This window comes from Tamandua tetradactyla, chromosome 20 (assembly GCF_023851605.1).
Source record: "Tamandua tetradactyla isolate mTamTet1 chromosome 20, mTamTet1.pri, whole genome shotgun sequence".
Classification (NCBI taxonomy): domain Eukaryota; kingdom Metazoa; phylum Chordata; class Mammalia; order Pilosa; family Myrmecophagidae; genus Tamandua; species Tamandua tetradactyla.
In genome coordinates, this window is record NC_135346.1 from 33,124,730 (window position 1) to 33,143,607 (window position 18,878).

Here is an 18,878-nt window from a genome sequence, read left to right on the forward strand (position 1 = left end):
ATCAAATAAACCTTTCTTCTATTGGTCTCAAAGAGTATGCATAATTCTAAAATATAGACACTGTCTTCCTTACCCCTATGTTCTGAATTACTTTAGCCCCACACTGTTCAACTTTGTTCTTATCTCTAAATATCAGGTTATGTATATAAAATAGCCTCTCAAAATCCAGAAATAATAATCACCACTCTGAACTTAATGTGTCTGATGAAAGCTTACAATCTAAGCCCCTGTTTTCTTATAAGTATTTTCTAAAGGTGACCATACCATTGTTGTTTTTTTGTTTCTGGCTTATTTTGTCTCATCATATGTCCTACATGTTCATTCACATTGTTGAATTCCTCACGACATTGTTCCTTTTTGTAGCAGCACAATCTTCATTCGTAAGTCCACACCATTGATCACCAATCTACTTCTCCGTCAGTGCATCCTTCAGCCACCTGCCTTCATTGGGCACCATATAGAAGGCCCAAAGTCCACAATCCATCAACATTCTCAATTTTAGAGAATTTCATTGTTCCCAAGAGACAGAAAACCAATAAACACACCTTCGCCAAATAGGAAATCTAAACCTCTTAACTCTTGTCCCTCACCCCATTAATTACCTCTGCTGTTGCTGTGGTAATGCTGATGGTTTCTTTTTGAACATAGCTCATAGCATGCATTAGCAGTGTTCCCCCATACCTTGGACTTAAACACTCTTTATACAAGAATCATATCTTTGAAGTAATTCTTACGAGAACTCATTGATATTTCTAGTGTTAATCAGTGGGACACGTAGGTCTATACAACCCCTTACAATCTTGTTCATCTTCAAAATGGTAACATTACTTCTAGAACCACTAGAGAATGGTGATTCATTTTTGAGCTGAAAGAGGCATGGTCTCTATTCTCATCCTGTTAGAGCATACAGGCTGTCAGGAGAGACAGGCATTCAAACTAGCTCGCAAATGCTGACATTATAGATGTAGATGAGCATTTTGAATAACAGAGACATGCCTCTGTAAGGGTAATATTTAGCAAAGAAATCTGGCCTAGACCAGGGAATCAAGAAGGGATTCCTAAAGAAATGATTGTGTTGGTATAGGAAAGATGAGTAGGAGCTATTTATGTAAAGAGGGCAGGGATATGTTTTAGGCAGAAGGCACAGCATTTGCAAATGCCCTGTAGGAGGAATGAGCTTGGCAAGTTTGAGGAGCTGAAAGAAGAGCTCTCAGCTAGATGGGGTCTGGGATCAGATTTGTATGAGGGTGAGAAAGAGTCAGTCTCTCACTGGAATTAGATGCTTACTGTATAATAACCTGACATGGAGGATTAGTTTAGACTAAGGCTGAGAGTTGGGTTAAGTATGTGATCTGGATTAGGGCTTATTCAGTGCTGGGTTAAGTGGGCAGACTATGGAAAACGGTAAGAGTATATTTGAGGTCAATCATTCATTTCTTTAACACATATTTATTAAGTAGCTACTATGTGCCAGGCAGATTAGTGGTAGCCCAGAAGAATGGAGGAAAAGTGAGTTTACAGTGGTGGTTAAACATGTCACCCTGTGGACAGACAAATGTGGGATTGCATCTGGGCTACATAATGTAAGAGTTTGTTCACGTCACTTAATTTTTCTGAACTTCAGTTTTCTCAATGCTCAAACAAGGGACAATAACAGCCTTTTCAAAGATAGTCATTAGGATCAAATGAGTTAGCGTGTAAAGAACATTTAGCATGGTGCCTGACACATCATAGATAGATAATTAATATTAGCTATATGAAAGTGACTCAGCTGGCACCTACCTTTAGACAGCAAATTGCTACTGTCTGGGGTGGTTATAGTGGGCAATTATCCAACTTTAAATAGAAGTTTCTTTGAAAATTGATATAGCATTGAAATTACCAAGCTTCTGTGTTTTTCTTTCCAAATAGAAGACACATTTTAAGTACATTATACCAATGTAATTGAAAATCTGAAGCAAATGAGGGGGATGTGCTGTAACTTCGGCACTAATCGGAGATTCCACTTCCTGACCTCCAGTTAGGTAAGGGGAGAGGAAAATGTAGAGAAGAAGATATGCTTACAATATCTTTGTTTTCAGAATTGTTAAGATATGCTGGATTCTTCACTGAGAGCAACCCAGCATTTGGGAGACTCAAAGCCCCCAGGTTCTCTCCAGGGATACAAATATAGCAACTTGAATTTCAATTAAATTTCTGTTATCCCCATGATAGAATTCTCTTAATCCTTCAGAGTTGCTGCTTGGATAATCAAACCCTGGCTCTGCAAGCTGCAGGTGTTTTTGATCAACCCAAGCTTTACTGCAAAATCTCCTTGAGGTGAGCTCACCTCTTGGAGTCTATGCATCTATGCATCATCGCCTTCTGTTGACGATGTTGGAGGAATTGCAATGTTTCCATGTGGTGCAGGAGGCGGGCCAAAAAACACAAACCTGTGAAACTACAGGAAATCCCTGGACTGGCTGAGAGCCTGGCTTGGCTTCTTGTCTTTTTCTTTATGGAATGGTACCTGACAGTGGTGGTAAGGGAGGCGGATGTGGGCTTCCATCCCTTACTACCCCGATAGCCTACACTCAAACCTAAGTTTAACAATGTTTTGTGTGAACAATTGAAGATATTTCCTCAATCTCAAAAAAAAGTGAAAGAGAGCATCTTTTTACTTTTTAAAAATATAAGTCAGTGCCACCTGGGTTAAATGGGGTAAGAAGTGCCCAGCCCATTGCCACCCTAAGATATTTCTATATAGAGGAATCCCCATGGACACCTCTTCACCCCCCCCCCCCTTTTTTTGCTCATTCAACAGCATCCTGTGGCTAACTCCTAAGCATGGGGATGAAGTTTTCTCTGGAGGTGCTGATCGTCCTCACATCCAGCAGGCAAATCTGTGCAAGTCTGTCACAGAAGGTTGGTAATGGTGCTTTATCTGCAGAATAGAGTTTTGCTTGAAGAATACTGGCAATGGCATGTTATTTGAAGACCATTGATGTGATGGTTAAGTTAATGTGTCACCTTGGCCCAGTTATGGTGTCCAGTTTGGTCAAGCAAGCCCTGGCCTGGTTGTTACTTTGAGGATGTTTCATGGATTTAAATCATCAGTAAGTTGATTGCATCTATGGCCGATTACGTCTACAATCAACTGAGGAGGTTGCTTTCAACAACGAGAGAAGTCTCATTCAATTAGTTAAAGGCCTTAAAAGGAGAATTGATGATTTCAGCAGTCAGAAGGGAGATTTTCCATCTCTACTGCAGCCAACCAGCTTCTCCTGGGGAATTTGGACTTGCCTGTCCCCACAGTTGTGTGAGCCAATTCCTACAAAAAATCTCATATATATATAAAATATATATATATATATATATATATATATATATATATATATATATAAAACGTCGGTTCTGTTTCCCTAGAGAACTCTGACTAATATAAAGTCAAGTGATGTTATGGAGGTTTTCATGATAGATTTGTTTAGATGGCTCTCACCTTTGGGCTTTCAGTGTGGAGCATTTGAGTAAGTTCTTGGGCCAACATCATTGATGGGCAGGAATGCATTTTTATTTCTTTGCCATTTCCACCTTGAGTTGAAATTCTGCTCCTTTATGTCCCTGTTTCATGAAGTAATGATAACCTAGAGAATCAAGTTTGTCTCATTTTATTGGGGAACATGTTGCAGTGAGATAATGGTTGAGATGAGACCCACTCTCACTGGAAGTACCTGTGGTGCTGAAAGAAGTCAGAAAATATGGGTTTATTGTCAGTGATATGGGCTAGATGCCCTCACCCAGCACAGAATTGCAGAAGATAACGTTTGTTTTCAGTTCAATGAAAATCATTGGTAATAAAACCTGGGTTTGGTTCTTGTTCCTAGCACTCCTGAGCTGAGTGAACTACCCTCTTTTTACTCCAGTTTGCTCAACTGTAAATGAGGTGTTAGATTATATGATCTCTAAGATTAAAATGTAGTGGATAGGGGTTCATGAATTCATGAGACCTGGACTTAAATCTCACCGTTAGAACTAATTGGGAAAGTATTTCTCTTCTCTGGGCCTCAGCTTCCCGTAATATAGGGAGTTTTGACAAGATGTCTTTAAGATTTCTCTCAACTTTATAGTAGAGATGGCTCTATCACTAAAATAGGAAGGCAATGATCAGATACTGGCCCCTGAAACACAGCTGCATCAAGTTGAAAATTTACTAGAACAGAGTTATAATGCAGAGGAAAATTCTCACCATCACCTAATAAGCACTCTCTCCTCCATCTCTTTGGACCACTTTGGGCATTCTTAGAAGCTCAGGCCATGCTCACTGTACGGCATCACAGAACAAATGCAGATAAATGGGACAACTTCAGGAATGTTATTTCTATTGCCTACACTGAATGATATTTTGAAGTTACTATATGCTACAGAGGATGAGGGGAGCATGCACAATTGGGAGAAGTTCAATAATACTTCCAGTGAAAAAGCTTTGGGTGATAGTAGTTGACATAACTCCACTGAAACAATAGTTAGTTGGCACTCACTAAGATTGATTTATGTCGGTAGGGAGTGAGATGTTCACAGCTCCATACAGGAGGGAGGGCCTAACTCCAATCAGAGCAGATAATCCTGGAAATGAGGCTTAATTTTGTGTAGAAGAGGGTATTAATGTAGTGGGGCACATCAGAAAAGTGACTAAGTAGGGAGACAGTTGAAAGCCCATGCTATATGAAACATAGCTTAAATTCCTTGAAGCATGGGGGATTTGGAAAACTGAAAGAGATAGTGGAAAAATCTGTGATGAGGAGGCAACTTGTGACTGCTAAGAGAAGTAGGGAGAGGATTTATGTCCTTCTGGATAAAATAATAGTCAGTTGTGGACAGACAAATATTGGCTCAAGACAAAGAAAAACTTTTGGAATCTTCCAAAAGTGGAAGGGGTTTTTGCATTAAGTAATGAGCTCTTTGTCAATGGGGGTGTGCAAGCAGAAGCTGGGTGGCCTATTTTCTGAGATGCTGTGATGGGTATCCCTGTATTGGCGAGTAGGTTTAGCAAATCCTGTTATTTTAGGAGGGATAAATTATTACAATTAAACCCTCAAGTTCTAGTTGGGGCTCTTCTATTAACTTGCTTTGTCATTTTTTGACAAGGTCATTTAAACTTCCTAGACCTCATTTTATTCATCTACAAATGGAGACAACATCACTATATCCAACAGTATTCAAGGATAATGTCACAGAAGACTTGTAAGGATGAATGGAATGAAGTGTGTGAGGAACAGGTCGGATTACGCATAAATGACACATTAATGATGCCACAATTCATCATTCCCCAGCCATTTGCTTGGCAGTAAATCGTGGTGGTCAACAATAGAGGCTCAAGAGTTTGACTGCCTGGATTTCAATCTCATCTCTGTCACTTGCTGGATATGTGGCCTTTGGTAAGTTACTAAACCTTGTTGAGTCTTAGTTTCCTGGTTTAAATAGGGCTGATAATGATAATTGATTTTAGAGAGTCATTGTGAGGATTTCAGACATAATGCATGTAAAATAATTTTCATAGTACCTGACACAGAGTCAGCCCTCCACAAGGTTTGTTAATATTATCCACAAGTAGGATAATATTATAGTATTATAATATAATATAGTAATATTATAGTCTATTATAGTAGAATATCACACTAGCTAATTAAGTTGTAAAGGCATCTTCCAAATACCTCTTGGAGGGACTTTGACCAGTCTCTGAATATCCAAGGTGGCAATATCCAAGACTTGCCCATCAAGATCTCTCAAGGGCAATCTAAGTACACCTCCCAACATTTGTCAATTCTGTAACCCCAAATGTTTTCTATTTTTTTGTTTTTTTTTTTACATGGACAGGCACTGGAAACCGAACCCAAATCTCAGGCATGGCGCACGAGAACTCTGCCACTGAGCCACTGTGGCCCACACCCAATAATTTTCTTATATCTGGAAGCTCATAATATTCTATCATAAATGTTTCATAATTGCCTCATGAATTATTCACCTGCAACTTAATAACCTTAAATTTTATGGGATTATGGTTTTGTGGGAGAAAAACATTACTAACCTGGGACCCAGCTGTGAAGAGAAAGTGCTGATGTTACCAATTTATTTTTATGATGCAGTAGAAGGTTTTTTGTATCTGTGAAATGTAGAATATTAATAAAAAAGTCAATAACTAAATAATGAGGAAAACAGCCTTAAGTTGCTTGTTTTTAAAATTTTAATCTCAAAGCTGTATTTGTAATATTTTTCCTATTCCCAAGAAGCTGATCCACCTCCATTATAGTTGGTGTCACTTTCTTTGGTGTAATCAAAAAAAAAAAATCATTCATTATTTCCCTTCCACATCTATTTCCTTTCCTATACTTTTATCCATTACTCAGTTATTTTTGCTCTGTATTCATTTGTAATTCTCACTTACATTAGTATCACCTTCTCACAATTCTAAGATTACAGTGGTAGTTTCGGCATGTCTTTGGGGTTGTCTAAAAAGAATATTGTATTATAGTGAGAAGAGTGGTCAGGAGATTTGCATCTGAATCTTCAATTATTACTTAATTGACATATTATCTTAGCAATTTGATGATGTTTCCTTATATATAAAATGGGATAATAATGCCCATTATACTTAGATCACAGAAATCTTGAGAAGGACTAGTAAGATAATGGTGGAGGCAGCTTTTTAGGAATAAAACACTAACATAAGTAAGGAACTGGTCTAGCACTAGGGTGAGGGGAGGGTCAGTGTATTGACATGACTGATCCAGCAGCAGGACGTATAGCAAGACCTAAAGAGAAAGCTATTTTATTGTGCATAGATGGAAAAGAAGCCAACTTCTTTATATAAGTTTGAATTTTCACTAGTGGCAGAAAAGAACAAAGCACTGCCAAATAGAGATGTTTACCCACCAAATCATATTAAGATAATTGTATAGCAAATAATAGGATATGAATGCACTTTTAGAATCAGCAGAAAGAGTGTTGACCAGAAAGGCAATTGGTCTATTCCAACTTCCCTATTTTACAAATGAAAAAACTGAGACCGAGTGAGGGTGGTGTATTTGCCCAAGGGTCCCCTGTGGGTTAGTGGCAGAAACTAGGACCAAAAGCCTGTTTCTCTGATTTCTGATACCAGGCCCTTGTCTGCCCCAGAAAGTGCCATAAAGCGTTACAAGTAGGAGCCTTTGGAATGGAGGGCAGGGGCTTCTTACAAAGGAGGATTGAGAGCAGATGTTGAACAATGCAGGAGTGAGGAGAAGGGCTATGAAATGTGCTTCTGCCGCTAGCAAATGAGCCCTGCAACAAAGCTTGGGAATCAGCGGAGCATTTTTTTTTCTGGACTGGCTAGACCTGAGTCATCCAATTAAAACAGAAACAAGTGCCCTAGAGACTACACCTCCTCTCCTCCCCACAGTTTACACTGACTTCTAATAACATTTAATAAAATTCTCTGGGTCCTGATTAATTTCCCTGGCTGCTTTTTTTCTTATCACACTCTTGGCCACAAGAGAAGAACAGCGAGTGCTCTAATGAATGGAGTGAACAGTTAGGATCAACTCATTAGGTCTAAATGGCATTCTGTCCTCTGCCTAAAGAAGCTTTGGGGATTTCTCCCCTGACTCTTGCACTGTTGAGTGGGTGATAGGAGGTGACACCTACTAGTGTCTGAAAAGTCAGGCATTATCAAGAACTCATCCTCTCAAGGAACCATCTATTAGATTATTGTGTTGAATACTGGAGGGCTCACCTGTCAGCTAAGAGAAGACAGGAACTCACATTTACTGAATGCCTACTGTGTGCCAAACATTTTTTCTAATTGTCACTTCTCTGGGTTCCTAGAGCATCTTATGTATTCTAACAGAGTTGTTGAGTTCTGTTCCTCCAAAAAGTAGTGTGAGCAACTTGATTGAAGGCACTGTCTTCCTCATAGTTGCATTTTCAGTCCCAACACAATGGCTCACATGTAGTAAGTTTTCAATAAATAGGTGTTCAAGTGGTGAATGAGTTCTGGGTGCTAAACATATGTTTTCTTTTTTAATCACAGTCATTTTTTACTTCCATTCTTACTCCCCTTTTACAGATGCATTAGGCAAGGCTCAGAGAGATTTGCTTAGGGTCACACATATAATATTTATAGGTTTGTACGAAATTAAAAGGCGATGTTATTTCAATTGATTAAACATATTGCCCACTTCTAGGGATACTGTCTGGTCCCGGGAGATCTGATGGACTTTTGCATAGATCCCAATGAAGTGTTGCCTTTGGAAGATGAGCTTTGGATTTATCTTTATGGCACACAGGATGCTACAGCTACAGGATCAAGCTTGACCTGCACTGAAAATATTATGGACTGAGAGGTGGTTTCACCTGAAGCAAAGGTAAATTTGATGGGATGTAAACTGGAGTGGAAGGAATTTTAATTAGTAGGAGGGAAGATAATTCAGGATTTTCCCTGTACAATATTGCGATTTTCTTTAGCTTTGCCAGTGAGTACTTGAAATTATGGACATTCTTATTATTTGTATGCTGTATGGTATGGGTCACATTTCATTCTTTGTCCGTGTGACTATTCCATTACTGCAGCACCATTTGTTGAGTTTTTTTTTTTTTTTTTTTGAAGAGTGCATGGGCTGGGAATCGAACCCAGATCTCCCATATGGCAGATGAGAATTCTACCACTGAACTACCCTGGCACTCCCTTGGACCATATTATTTTGATTCACAGTAGTTATGGGAGCTAAATTAATTAATGGAATGGTTGGAGGCAGGTAGGAAGGGGATGGTTGAGAGGATATTACACGTAGAATCAGAGAAAACAGGGAGGAAACAGAAAAGTAACAGGAAGAAATGGGTGTAGAAGCCAAATTGGGGATGAGCAGACTTAAATGGTAGTAGATTTTAGCCTGGTGAGCACAGTCTAGGGTAGGCTCCAGAGGGTCTAGATAATCCCTTGAAAGTATATGCAAAATTTGCATATATATATATTTCACTGGAAAAAAGCGTAAATAGCTTTCATTTTTCAAAAGGAACTGTAAATTTATGAAAGATTAAGAACCTCTGGTTGGGGATAAATAAAAGAAGTCAAGGAATACTAGAAGTAGAGTTCCAGAGTGGCCAATATGTTCCTCAAAATTGGATTTCCCACAAAGGTGACTCTAAGGGCAGGTTATTGTAGTTAAAATTTATTGAGTGTAGAATATATTCCCAATATTACTTTAGGATCCTTTTAATCTAATCTTATTTTATCGAATCCTCTCAACAGTGCTACGAAGTGGACCCTATTATCATCTCCATTTTGCAGATGAGGAAATTGAGACACATAGAGATGTAAGTTGCCCAAATTTACATCATTAGTAAGTGATTGCAACTAAGCAATCTAATCCCAGATCTTGTCATCCTAACACAGCCTTTATTGGCTCTTTAAAGGAATAAAAAGGGAGTGCCCATCAGGGATGGCTGAAGGATTTACATTTGTGCAAGTCTTCCTAGGTCATGTGGCGATATAGTTCTGTGGCTGTAGCTTACCCACATGTCTGAAGTTGGGTGTTTGAGTTGACTCCATGGGAAAGACTCTGGTGAATAATGTCAGGAAATACTGCCAGAGAACCACCATGTGAGAGTGAATTCATGGTGGCGGCAGCAGCAGCAGCAGCTGCAGCAGCAGAATGGTTCTGAAGACCAGAATTTCTGGAGAACCTTCTGTTTGTTGAGCAGCTTGGAAGAAAACTATTTAAGAAGGAGCTTTTTGGAGGAGGGCTGCTGGAAAGACCACAAAAACTGAGGTTCCATCTTTAGAATTTGCCCAAGGAGAGTTTCAGTGTTGTCTCTTTCTATTCCCATGGTTGAGAGCCAACTGGCTTTCCTTCCATGAATTTCTGTTGTCCAAGTGGCAGCACAGGAAAGTGGAAAGAATGGGGGCTTTAGGGTCGCACAGGTCTGGGCTCCACTCTGAGCACTTGCCCTGCCTACCTTATGTCCTTGGGCAGGTTTCTTAATGTCTTACAGCCTCTGTCTCCTGCTCTATGATCTTGGCAAATGGTAGCTACCTTACAGAATGAAAGCAAAGCACCTTGCATGTGGTAAACACTCTACAAATAGATTTCCTTCTTAATCCAAGGAAGATCCACACACTCCATTTACAGAAATGTTTCTTGACCCAAGCAGGTTTCCGCTATCTTGCCAACCTCTCTTAAACTTCCTCTTTAGCCTTACCTCTGCTAACAGAATATGAACATTTCTTCTCTCTGTTTTACTTGAACTCCACTGCTTCAAGGGATCAGGGAGACATCTGTTGGCCATTTCCAATCAGTACTCAATAAGAGGGAATGAGGAGAAAAAACTTTAATGTAGTGATATGCTGTAGCTGGTTTGTATCATCTCACAAAAGCTGATTGTTAAATTTTAAGAGTTGACTTCACTTTGCTAGCTTGAAATTGGCCACAGTGAGAGTACTTAGAACACAGACATTGTCAAATGCTACAAATCAGAGCTTTTCTTCTATTCTCCCCCTCCTTCAAGAATTGATTTTGAAAAGTTACGAGCACATTGAATAGCTAACAGGTATAAAGCATGCTATTTGTTATATGCTGTCTAAAATCTTTACATATACTGACTCACTTATTCATCAACAACTTTTCAGGGTTACTATCACCCCCCTTTACAGATGAGGGGACTGAGATATGGAGGGAAATGACTTGCCAAAGATCATGTGGCTAATTAGTGAAAGAACTGAGATATGAAGTAAGGCAAGCTGGTTCCAAAGCCTGCATTCGTATTTCGTATTCAGCTATACTGCCTTTTGAGGATTCTTATGAGGATTCAGTAATTTATATAAAGAACTTGGCCCAGTATCAATAATTGCCTGATAATTATTATTAGTTGTTTTTATTTATAGCAGGGATTCTCAAGTTTTTTGAGGTCATGAGAATCTAACAAAAGCTACGGATCCTTTTCCTCTAAAAGAGGTAAACATGTTCAGCACATACACACTTACAATACATGCACACTTATACACACATATGCATGCAAGTGTAAAAGCATGCATACACAGGAACACACACAAACACACAAAAAACCACACAAATATATGGTGAAATAAAATCTTAGGAGAGAGTCATGGATTCTCTGAGACCCATTCATACTAGACATACCTCTTTGGACCATATATCATAGATAAGTCAGTTGCTCCTAGTTTCCTATACACTCTTTGAGTGCTGAGACTATAGGGATCAAATTTTCCTTATGTTTTCTCTATTTTTGTAGCTGAACATACCATATTTCTTCGTCTCTTCTTCAGGAACTGTTTGTGAACCTTCCTGAGTCACTCTTTGTTCTGTGGGTGTGCTCTAGCTTACTTTGTGTTTCTCACAGCGTCGAGTACAGAATTGGGTAGTAGTTCTACAATCTTCTTCCTTATCTCCAGATCTCTCTGTGAACTGATTTTTTCCTAGCCCCATTTTACCTCTGGTGACCTGCCTCCAGGGGACTTCACATAATCTTTGGCAACTGGGATATAAAGCTGAACTATAGTTTTAACGTCACACCTTCACTTGCCCTCCCCTGTACACCAGTACACACCCTACAAACCCAAAACAGGAAAAGAATACCATATATATATATATATACACACACACGCATTTTGCCATGACTTGACTTGCTTCTTCTGGACGTCTATGAAATGTAGATACTCTGGCTTCCTTCTGCCTTTTAACCTTTTCTTATACTTCATTCTTCCTCCCATAGCCCTAAACCTCTGTTGGTTTGCCCACTTTCCAGGCCTTCAGTACAGCTCTCACTTTGAAATGACAAAAGAAGAACAACAACTAATAAAAAGGATTTAGATGTAATATGTGTTTGAAATTTTGTATAAGTTATTTCATTTAACTAAACCTACATAACAACCCAATGAGATGGGTTATTAGCTCCATTTTTCAAAGGAAACTAAGTTCAGAGGTGTTAAGTAGTGGCTTAAGACTTCACAGCAAATAAGTGGCTAAGCTAGAATTCACACTCATGTCCAAGAATCCTAGGTTGGCACCTATTGTGATGCACTGGATCCTCTTCCTGCCTAGAATGAGAGCCGACAGTAGTCTTCTCTGAATAGTTGCACATATCAGTGGGCTTAAGTGTAGTTAGCTCTGTGCTTATAAGACTTAAAGAGCTTCATTTACAGGACTTTGGGGACATTATTGCAGATGGAAGCTCTCCCCAGGCTTTCTTATGACACACAGCTGCTTTGCCCCCACCAATCAAATGGCTCACTGGCCAGGTAGGAAGAGGTTACAACCGTTTTCCCCTTCCCTTTAACTTGAGGTGGAAGTAGACTACACCTTCACAGAAAACAAAGCCAACTTGGAGGTTCTTGAGATAGGCTTCTTGGAATCTAGGAAGCTCTTCAAATCAATGATACAGTTCTTAAAATCAAACAGGTAGGCATCCGTCCAGTTTCTATGGTTTACCAACGGCCCCTAGTGGTCAATGGCTTTAAGTGCCATGAGCCCTGAGCCCTGCCCTCTTTATACATGACTGTGCATGACTTAGTCATAATACACTGTGCTAGTGTCCTATCAGAGTGTTTGCAGTATTGGGACAGAAAAAAATGGCAAAGTTTAAAACTCTAGGCAAAGAAGGTATTAAGATGGATTATCTAATCGGTAAAATCTGGAGGTGGTTTGTCATTGAAGCCTTTCCCTTTTTATCATTCCAGACCACAAATCAATGGGCTAGATAATACTGTTCCAGTTTAGCTTCCAGGGGACCTGGCACTCAGTTCAGAGAATTTAAGTAACTAGGTCACTCATGTTTATAAAGAAAGGACTCCCAGGCTTTTGTGGATAGAGGTCTGTGTGAACTGCAGGCTCTACCCTTTGCCAGGCATGCCTAAGTTAGCACGTGAAAAATGACAGGGACATGGCAATGGTCTGGACTTGGGAAATAATGGCAGCTAAAATTTAAGAATTCTTTCTATGCCACTCACTGTGCTAAACGCTCTTATTTGGACTATTTCATTCATGCTTCATAGCCAACATGTTAGATAAACACCTCTAATTTATAAATGAGAATTCAGCCTTGGTAATATGAAAACTGCCAGAAATCACACAGCTTATATATGGAGAAGCTGGGAATTGGAAGCCAGGTTGTTTGAATACAAATCAATTGCTTTAATCCACCTTAATGTACTGCACATGTGTTCTTCTGGTTACTCTAGTTAATAGGTTCTTAATACTCACCTGAACATTCCATTCCTTCCTCCTGATCTGGCTATGTGCTGAACAAAGTTTTGGCAAATCAAGAGCTCATGGGGCTGTGGATGTCAATTGGTCAATGTCCCTGAACGTAAGACTTTATGGCTAGGAGACAGTCTATTCTTTATTCAGCTAATCCTCTCAGAAATCCTCTCTGGCTTTTAGGGTATGGTGAGTAGGATAGGGGCTGCTTTCAGAGACTCATTGGTGATTTGGTTATTTCCTGGAGTTTTGGAGGGTTTCAGTTAGGCAGGCATTCTTGCGTAGGCATTATAGTGTAGTGATCAGAGGCAGGATTTGTAATCTGGAGACTTTGGAACAGTTACTAAATCATCCATAAAATGGAACTGTTAGTGTCTACCTTATAGAACTGCTGTAATAATAAATAAGGCAATGCATATGATTTTCCTAATACAGAACCTATTGTAGGTTAAGCCCAGCTACCCTACTAATGAGACAGGGAACATACAGTGAGTTAATGTGATTCCCTAGAAAGGGTTTCAACAGAAGCAGTAACCATTGAGGACCTGGATCCTTGTTAAATGTTTGATGATGAGATTTGGTTGGTTTTCCTTTGCAACATAAAGCAATTAAAGCAAGAATAACTTCCTGTTGAAAGAAAGCTAAAAGCAAAGAAGTCATCTTCCCATAGGGATAAAATGGGTAGGGAGAGATGGTGCCAAAGCCTTTACCAGGAGCCATGCCATCCAACTTGCTTGCCAGGAAAGTATTAAATCTCGGGAGCAACAGGGGACAGAGCTGTAGAGGAATGAATTTGCATCAAAAGAAATCACCATGACTTAACAGCTTTATTGAATCTATGGTTTTTGGCCAATTGATTCCTGCTTACTTTAATTCTGGGCTACATAGGAGCTGTGCCGTTACTTTGCCTCGTCATATTGATCAGCCAGTATCCCTCCTCCTCTGGCTTATGTTAGTCCTCCTTCACACATATCAGTGTACCCTTTTTGTGCCTTCTGCCTTCTGTCTCATTACCTCAACCAACTGATGTGACTGGAAACTGTGTAGATGGACCAGGCAAACCTACCAAATTCCTTGCTTAATGGAAACATTGGCATCAGGCAGGTCAGTGATGCAACCTCACCCTAGGGCTCTTTGCTCCAGTTATAATAATACTTTTGCTTTAGGACTGATTTGTGTCATTAAAGTAAAAATATAAAATACAGCTTTTAATATGGGGGTTCATTTGAACAATTTTTCTGCATAGCTGTACTGCAGTTTCTTTAGGAATGCTTTTCAAACTTTAAAGTGCATCACAACCACCTGGGAGTTTATAAAAATGAACATTCCTGGGCCCAAATGTTTTGACTCAGTAGGCTCTTGGCCCTTCTCTCTTTTTTTTTTTTTTTTTTTTTTACATGTACAATCAGTAATTCTTAATAACATCACATAGTTGCATATTCATCATTTCTTAGTACATTTGCATCGATTTAGAAAAAGAAATAAAAAGACAACAGAATAAGAATTAAAACAATAATAGAAAGAAAAAAAACAAAAAAAACAAAAACAAAAAACCTATACCTCACATGCAGCTTCATTCAGTGTTTTAACATAATTGCATTACAATTGGGTAGTATTGTGCTGTCCATTTCTGAGTTTTTATATCCAGTCCCGTTGTACAGTCTGTATCCCTTCATCTCCAATTATCCCTTCTCTTTTTTTTTTTTTAATTAACGGAAAAAAAGAAATTAACCCAACATTTAGAGATCATACCATTCTACACATGCAATCATTAATTCTTAACATCATCACATAGATGCATGATCATCATTTCTTAGTACATTTGCATTGGTTTAGAAGAACTAGCAACATAACCGAAAAAGATATAGAATGTTAATATAGAGAAAAAAATAAAAGTAATAATAGTAAAATCAAAACAAAACAAAACAAAAACCTATAGCTCAGATGCAGCTTCATTCAGTGTTTTAACATGATTAGTTTACAATTAGGTATTATTGTGCTGTCCATTTTTGAGTTTTTGTATCTAGTCCTGTTACACCGTCTGTATCCCTTCAACTCCAATTGGCCATTATCTTACCCTGTTTCTACCTCCTGCTGGACTCTGTTATCAAGGACATATTCCAAATTTATTCTCGAATGTCTGTTCACATCAGTGGGACCATACAGTATTTGTCCTTTAGTTTTTGGCTAGACTCACTCAGCATAATGTTCTCTAGGTCCATCCATGTTATTACATGCTTCATAAGTTTATCCTGTCTTAAAGCTGCATAGTATTCCATCGTATGTATATACCACAGTTTGTTTAGCCACTCTTCTGTTGATGGAGATTTCGGCTGTTTCCATCTCTTTGCAATTGTAAATAACGCTGCTATAAACATTGGTGTGCAAATGTCCGTTTGTGTCTTTGCCCTTAAGTCCTTTGAGTAGATACCCAGCAATGGTATTGCTGGGTCGTATGGCAATTCTATATTCAGCTTTTTGAGGAACCGCCAAACTGCCTTCCACAGTGGTTGCACCATTTGACATTCCCACCAACAGTGGATAAGTGTGCCTCTTTCTCCGCATCCTCTCCAGCACTTGTCATTTTCTGTTTTGTTGATAATGGCCATTCTGGTGGGTGTGAGATGATATCTCATTGTGGTTTTGATTTGCATTTCTCTAATGGCCAGGGACATTGAGCATCTCTTCATGTGCCTCTTGGCCATCCGTATTTCCTCTTCTGAGAGGTGTCTGTTCAAGTCTTTTTCCCATTTTGTAATTGGGTTGGCTGTCTTTTTGTTGTTGAGATGAACAATCTCTTTATAAATTCTGGATACTAGACCTTTATCTGATATATCATTTCCAAATATTGTCTCCCATTGTGAAGGCTGTCTTTCTACTTTCTTGATGAAGTTCTTTGATGCACAAAAGTGTTTAATTTTGAGGAGTTCCCATTTATTTATTTCCTTCTTCAGTGCTCTTGCTTTAGGTTTAAGGTCCATAAAACCGCCTCCAGTTGAAAGATCCATAAGATATCTCCCAACATTTTCCTCTAACTGTTTTATGGTCTTAGATCTAATGTTTAGATCTTTGATCCATTTTGAGTTAACTTTTGTATAGGGTGTGAGAGATGGGTCTTCTTTCATTCTTTTGCATATGGATATCCAGTTCTCTAGGCACCATTTATTGAAGAGACTGCTCTGTCCCAGGTGAGTTGGCTTGACTGCCTTATCAAAGATCAAATGTCCATAGATGAGAGGGTCTATATCTGAGCACTCTATTCGATTCCATTGGTCGATATATCTATCTTTATGCCAATACCATGCTGTTTTGACCACTGTGGCTTCATAATATGCCTTAAAGTCAGGCAGCGCGAGACCTCCAGCTTCGTTTTTTTTTCCTCAAGATGTTTTTAGCAATTCGGGGCACCCTGCCCTTCCAGATAAATTTGCTTATTGGTTTTTCTATTTCTGAAAAATAAGTTGTTAGGATTTTGATTGGTATTGCATTGAATCTGTAAATCAATTTAGGTAGGATTGACATCTTAACTATATTTAGTCTTCCAATCCATGAACACGGTATGCCCTTCCATCTATTTAGGTCTTCTGTGATTTCTTTTAGCAGTTTTTTGTAGTTTTCTTTATATAGGTTTTTTGTCTCTTTAGTTAAATTTATTCCTAAGTATTTTATTCTTTTAGTTGCAATTGTAAATGGGATTCGTTTCTTGATTTCCCCCTCAGCTTGTTCATTACTAGTGTATAGAAATGCTACAGATTTTTGAATGTTGATCTTGTAACCTGCTACTTTGCTGTACTCATTTATTAGCTCTAGTAGTTTTGTTGTGGATTTTTCCGGGTTTTCGACGTATAGTATCATATCGTCTGCAAACAGTGATAGTTTTACTTCTTCCTTTCCAATTTTGATGCCTTGTATTTCTTTTTCTTGTCTAATTGCTCTGGCTAGAACCTCCAACACAATGTTGAATAATAGTGGTGATAGTGGACATCCTTGTCTTGTTCCTGATCTTAGGGGGAAAGTTTTCAATTTTTCCCCATTGAGGATGATATTAGCTGTGGGTTTTTCATATATTCCCTCTATCATTTTAAGGAAGTTCCCTTGTATTCCTATCTTTTGAAGTGTTTTCAACAGGAAAGGATGTTGAATCTTGTCGAATGCCTTCTCTGCATCAATTGAGATGATCATGTGATTTTTCTGCTTTGATTTGTTGATATGGTGTATTACATTAATTGATTTTCTTATGTTGAACCATCCTTGCATACCTGGGATGAATCCTACTTGGTCATGATGTATAATTCTTTTAATGTGTTGTTGGATACGATTTGCTAGAATTTTATTGAGGATTTTTGCATCTGTATTCATTAGAGAGATTGGTCTGTAGTTTTCTTTTTTTGTAATATCTTTGCCTGGTTTTGGTATGAGGGTGATGTTGGCTTCATAGAATGAATTAGGTAGTTTTCCCTCCACTTCAATTTTTTTGAAGAGTTTGAAGAGAATTGGTACTAATTCTTTCTGGAACGTTTGGTAGAATTCACATGTGAAGCCATCTGGTCCTGGACTTTTCTTTTTAGGAAGCTTTTGAATGACTAATTCAATTTCTTTACTTGTGATTGGTTTGTTGAGGTCATCTATGTCTTCTTGAGTCAAAGTTGGTTGTTCATGTCTTTCCAGGAACCCGTCCATTTCCTCTAAATTGTTGTATTTATTAGCGTAAAGTTGTTCATAGTATCCTGTTATTACCTCCTTTATTTCTGTGAGGTCAGTAGTTATGTCTCCTCTTCCATTTCTGATCTTATTTATTTGCATCCTCTCTCTTCTTCTTTTTGTCAATCTTGCTAAGGGCCCATCAATCTTATTGATTTTCTCATAGAACCAACTTCTGGCCTTATTGATTTTCTCTATTGTTTTCATGTTTTCAATTTCATTTATTTGTGCTCTAATCTTTGTTATTTCTTTCCTTTTGCTTGCTTTGGGGTTAGCTTGCTGTTCTTTCTCCAGTTCTTCCAAATGGATAGTTAATTCCTGAATTTTTGCCTTTTCTTCTTTTCTGATATAGGCATTTAGAGCAATAAATTTCCCTCTTAGCACTGCCTTTGCTGCGTCCCATAAGTTTTGATATGTTGTGTTTTCATTTTCATTCGCCTCGAGGTATTTGCTAATTTCTCTTGCAATTTCTTCTTTGACCTACTCGTTGTTTAGGAGTGTGTTGTTGAGCCTCCACGTATTTGTGAATTTCTGGCACTCTGCCTATTATTGATTTCCAACATCATTCCTTTATGGTCCGAGAAAGTGTTGTGTAAGATTTCAATCTTTTTAAATTTGTTAAGACTTGCTTTGTGACCCAGCATATGGTCTATCTTTGAGAATGATCCATGAGCACTTGAGAAAAAGGTGTATCCTGCTGTTGTGGGATGTAATGTCCTATAAATGTCTATTAAGTCTAGTTCATTTATAGTAATATTCAGATTCTCTATTTCTTTGTTGATCCTCTGTCTAGATGTTCTGTCCCTTGATGAGAGTGGTGAGTTGAAGTCTCCAACTATTATGGTATATGAGTCTATTTCCCTTTTCAGTGTTTGCAGTATATTCCTCACGTATTTTGGGGCATTCTGATTCGGTGCGTAAATATTTATGATTGTTATGTCTTCTTGTTTA

The 18,878-nt window shown here is 38.5% G+C and overlaps 2 long non-coding RNA genes across 3 annotated transcripts in view; both read left to right on the plus strand.

Annotated features, from left to right (window-relative positions):
- Positions 1-5,175: 5,175 nt before the first annotated feature.
- Positions 5,176-9,329, plus strand: LOC143664533 (uncharacterized). The gene is made up of 3 exons (XR_013166465.1): positions 5,176-5,414; positions 8,199-8,378; positions 9,263-9,329. It is a non-coding gene; the product is annotated as an uncharacterized LOC143664533 (long non-coding RNA).
- Positions 9,330-12,083: 2,754 nt separating this feature from the next.
- Positions 12,084-18,878, plus strand: part of LOC143664535 (uncharacterized) — a 101,743-nt gene continuing 94,948 nt past the window's right edge. For both annotated transcript variants that reach the window (XR_013166467.1, XR_013166466.1), the window contains exon 1: positions 12,084-12,428. This is a non-coding gene — a long non-coding RNA (uncharacterized LOC143664535). The remainder of the gene's footprint in view (positions 12,429-18,878) is intronic.